General features: G+C 54.5%; 1 pseudogene; it reads left to right on the top strand.

Annotated features, from left to right (window-relative positions):
• The window catches only part of LOC143262317 (large subunit ribosomal RNA), an 11,155-nt pseudogene that overhangs the window by 3,522 nt on the left and 2,633 nt on the right, over positions 1 to 5,000 (top strand).

The following is a 5,000-nucleotide window of genomic DNA, read 5'->3' as shown; positions in this document are numbered from 1 at the left end:
CCTACTCCTGTTCAGGAGCACTCTGCGTCGGCACAGCAACATCAGTGCCAATATATTGACGCTATCCGTAAGCTGATTGATCCGGCCGAAAGGGTGAAATCCCATGAAGCGGAGGAACTCGTAAGTCTTGCGAGAACGGTTCTTAATCGAGAACCAATAACACCGAGTGCTTGTTGTCGATGGCTTCAACGAGTCTTTCCGACGCCTTCTGCGAAAGTAAAGGAGCGGAGAACGCCACTGCTCCGGCCACCTAAAGCTGCACCTGCCGGGCCCGTGCCGAGGTGGAGACTGAGGAGAAGGGAGTATGCGGCCATGCAGGAACTCTGGAGGAAGGACATGTCTCGCGCGGCCAAGCTTGTACTGGATGGCCCGGTGCAGGCTCAAACACCAACCGTTGGCGAGATGGTGGAGTACTGGACACCTATGCTCACCAGTCCTTCTGTCCCCATTGAACACCTTCATCCAGTTCAGGAAAGGGAGGACCTGCATTGGATCGCTGAGCCGGTTCGTGGCCATGAGATCCAGGCCAATGAGATCCCGCTCTCCTCGGCATCGGGTCTCGATAACATCTCGAGCAGGCAATGGAGGAGTGTGCCGGTAGTTCTAAGAACCTTATTTTATAATGTCATCCTTGCGGTAGGGGCATTTCCATCTGAGCTCCTCATCAGCAGGACGGTATTTATCCCTAAGAAGGACGGAAGCTCAACACCATCCGAGTTCCGTCCTATAAGTGTGGCTTCAGTCGTCGTTCGTCAGCTGCATAAAATCTTGGCGGTGAGATTGGCAAAAGCCGGTCTCATCGATGAGCGGCAACGAGGAGTACACGATGGCTGTGCTGAGAACGTTCTTGTACTGTCAACTGCCCTTCGTGACGCACGGAGCTGCTTAAAGCAGCTTCACGTTGTGTCCTTAGATGTGGCCAAGGCGTTTGACAGCGTTAGTCACCATGCCATAACATCGGCACTAAGGGAATTGGGACTCCCGGAGCTCTTTGTGAGGTACATAACAGCGACGTACCATAATAGCCGAACCGTGCTTCAGGTCCATGGAGAGACATCGGATCCGATCCGGGTAGCGAGGGGTGTGCGGCAGGGCGATCCCTTGTCGTCCCTGCTATTCTCGATCGTCATGGACCGGGTGATAAGGGTGTTACCCGAGGAGGTCGGCTATGTTATCAGGGAGCAAAGGGTCAATATACTGGCGTATGCGGATGACCTGATCTTGTTCGCGTCCTCCGTTTCAGGAATGCAGGGCATGCTTCGAACGACTGAGGAAGAGGCACGAAAGTACGGGTTGGAATTCAACTCCGATAAATGTCTGGCTATGTCCATCCAGATCGCTGGTAAAGAAAAGAAGTACAAGATACTCTCCGCCAGCAAATTTGAGGTCAACGGTCGGTCTATAAAACAACTGGGACCTACCGAGGGCTTCCGATATCTGGGCATTAAGATCTCGCCAATGGGTATTGAAAAACCTGGGGGCAAGCTAGACAGAGAGTTGGCCAATATCACCAAGGCGCCACTCAAGCCTCAACAGCGCCTCAAGATCTTGCGCTGTTTCCTCATTCCGCGTTTTTATCATCAGCTGGTTTTGACAAGATGCCCACTTAAAATCTTGAAGGCATTAGATAAACAGACGCGGCTGGCCGTTCGAAGGTGGTTGCGTCTGCCCAAAGATGTACCACTTGGGTATTTCCACGCCAGTTGCAGGGAGGGTGGACTTGGCATCCCCGCGTTTCGAACATCGATACCGGGTATGATGCACGCCAGGTTAACATCAATGGCGAGGTCCTCCTGTGCGGCTGCAAGAGATGCCTCCCAACATCCGGCGGTTGTGGCAGCGGTTCGACGGGCGGAGAGTGCTCTGACTATCCAAGGTCGGGCGCTTTTCCAACCTGAGGATCGTGCCAAATACTGGGCATCTTTACTCCATCAGTCTAACGATGGAGGAGAATTGCGTGAGGCTGCTAAAGTCATCGATAGCAGCTCTTGGGTTGACGCCTGTTCTGCGGGGATCCCCGGCAGGGATTACGTGCAATATCATCATGTACGTATTAACGCCCTGCCCACCAGAGTAAGAACATCAAGAGGCCGTCGTGGGAATGGGGCTCCTGTGTTGTGTCGTGCTGGGTGCGCCGTAACGGAGACGGCGGCACACATAGTGCAGGGATGTCACCGGACTCATGGGGGTCGAATACTCAGACACGATGCCATATGCCGAATCGTAGCATTTGGTCTGAGGCAGAGTGGGTGGAGGGTTAGGGAGAATCCGCATTATGTCCTGCAGTCGGGTCTGCAGAAGCCTGATTTGGTGGCCTTTAAGGATGGAGCTGTCAGGGTCATCGACAGCCAGGTCGTTAGCGGTGCGACGTCGCTTAATGATGCACATGCGAGGAAAGTCGCTAAATACGACACCCCGCTGTTAAGGCATCGCGTCGCCCAGGAATTTGGGGTTTTGGCGGAAGCTGTTAGAGTGACGTCGGTCACCATCTCCTGGCGCGGCGTGTGGGCATCGCTCTCGGCTGAATCGATCTCCGCACTGGGACTCAAAGGGCTCTTAAGATCAATAACTACGAGGGCCCTTCAGGGATCGCACACGAACTGGACAAGATGGAATAAGATGACAAACAACATCTGTCATCCGGGTAATAGGGAGGGCGTTGGGTGATCGCCCGATTCACGGCCACTGTAATGGGCAACCTGGGCCCCAACATCGCAAATTCGGCACCAGGAAATAAAGCCGTCCTCCGCCATAACATCTAGGCGTGAGAAGAGAGAGGTTTTTAGTGGGTATAAGGAATCCCACACTACCACGTCGAAGAATTCCGTGGTGTCTATAAAAGATTTTCCTCTCTATAAAAAAAAAAAAAAAAAAAAAAAAAAAAAAAAAAAAAAAAAATAGCCAAATGCCTCGTCATCTAATTAGTGACGCGCATGAATGGATTAACGAGATTCCCATCTGTCCCTATCTACTGGCGGTGGCGGTCTGTGGCCACCCAGGGCGGGAGATAACCCCCGAACTAGCCCTCGCGTAGGAGGGTTGATCGGCCGAGTCGATGGGTGTATCGGCGATGAAGGCATTAGAGACCGTCAGTGCGTCGTACATGTAGTACTTCGCATAATGGCGAGGCCCTGATTTAGCATACGGGCTGTGGCGTGTTCTTTGTACAGCACTGTATGTGCTGTATGACTTCCGACTGGGGAACTGGTGTCACTCGTGGCATCAGTTCCCCAGTTTACGTTAAACGGTTTTTCAGACCGTTTTTCGTGGGCGGAACACGCCACTAGACAACACTCCGCTGGGCTCAGGAATACATGGGATGCAATCAATCCCCTGGGCAACCCAGGCCGCAAGGGGCAAACGTGCCCTAGCCACACTTGAGCCTCCACGAAAAAGGTACCGCTGGATAGCTCGTGTTCTTAAATACGCAGCGAACTGAACGAAGTGTGGTGGAGAGGAAGAGGCAGCCTCTCCGACTGCTGTCTCCCACGTGTTTGCCGTGCGTGGCGACCCTTGTCGTCGGAAAAGAGGATCCTGGGATCTGAGGGGGCCCTCTCCTGCGGGTGAGACGTCCCCAACACGTACCTTTGGCCTCTGCTTCGGCTAGATGGGCGGCTGGACGAGAAAAGCAGCCCTGGTCCAGTCAATCGGCTTGGAACGACCACACGCTTCGGGCAAGTGGGTTCTGCTGGGCGAGGACGCGGGCTGGGTAAGGAAACCGACCCAGCCAGCAGACTATATTCGGTGCGTAGCCCTAACCCAGCCTTTGGCGGGTTCCAAATTGTGTGGGTCGGTGGTGGCCGGGGAGCGCACTGGATGAAAGACCAAGACACATTATGGGTCTTAATAAAATTAATGAACAAAAAACTAAGCGTCCAAAGACGACGGGTCCAGCTCCTACTCGGAGTGAAGCCGTCGCCGCAGACGCGGGAACTGCAAATGCAGCTGTCAGTCCCCCCGCGTCTGTGAGAAAGACAAGATCCGGGAAGGTGATTAATATCGCCAATCCTCGTGTGATCTTGCAAAGATGTGTGACTCCCACGCGAGCGGTCTCGGTGAAAACCGAGCCCACGGTAGAAGGTACGCCGGACACCGGTAACGTGGAAGTAATCGAACGAGTCGGAGACACGTCACTCGTGAAGGTGCAGTCGGCACCCGAGCGTGTCGAGGACCCTACTGGTGACGGTTGGCAAACCGTCACCAAAAAGTCAAAGCGAGCCAAGCCGGGCGCACCCACCGGCAAGGCCGCAGTAAACCGGGCCAGGAGACCGAAGGGGACGTTCTCCGGGCAGAAGGTACGGCCTCTCGATCTCGTAAGAGACGAAGCCTTTAGGCGAGTGTCCGAAATACGGACCTTTTGCTTTCGACCTGAGTCGAAAGTCAATAAGGAGTCCGGGTCAAAGATACTCGCCGAGGTTGAGGCACTCAACGAGCTGGTCCAGGAGCTTATTCAACGGAATAGCTTCGTCGAAGGGCAGCTCGCCGCGGTCAGGGCGGACCTAAAAGCGCGTCCTGCCGTAATGAGTGCGATGCGACCTGGGCCGTCCAAGGGAACTCTCCCGAAGACGGCCTGCAACGCCGCGCAGTCGACTTACGCCCATGTGAACAAAGTCGACTGCAAAGGAGCTTCTCCGGAAGCGGGGAGACGGCCACAATCGCAGCATGTGGTAAAAATCTTCCCGCCGAAGGAAAAAGGACAGAGCAGCGAAGTTACGAAGGTTACTGTTCTGTCGCTCGTTAAACCAGCGAAGGAGGCGATCCGAATTAAGTCGGTCCGACGCATCCACTCCGGTGGCATCGTCGTCGAGACCGACCGAAAGGAGGACCTGCAAGCCTTCGTTGGCAATAAGAAGCTCCGGAGCGCGGGTCTGTCCGTCTCCTTACCTACCAAGCGGGACCCCGAGGTTTTAGTTTACGACGTCCCGCGTCGGATGGGTAAGGATGAAATTGCCTCCAGTATTTGGAGGCAAAATCTCTGCGATGCGAACCAGAAGGATGTG

Source organism: Megalopta genalis, unplaced genomic scaffold, assembly GCF_051020955.1.
Source record: "Megalopta genalis isolate 19385.01 unplaced genomic scaffold, iyMegGena1_principal scaffold0114, whole genome shotgun sequence".
NCBI lineage: Eukaryota > Metazoa > Arthropoda > Insecta > Hymenoptera > Halictidae > Megalopta > Megalopta genalis.
This window is presented reverse-complemented; position numbering and strand designations above follow the sequence as displayed.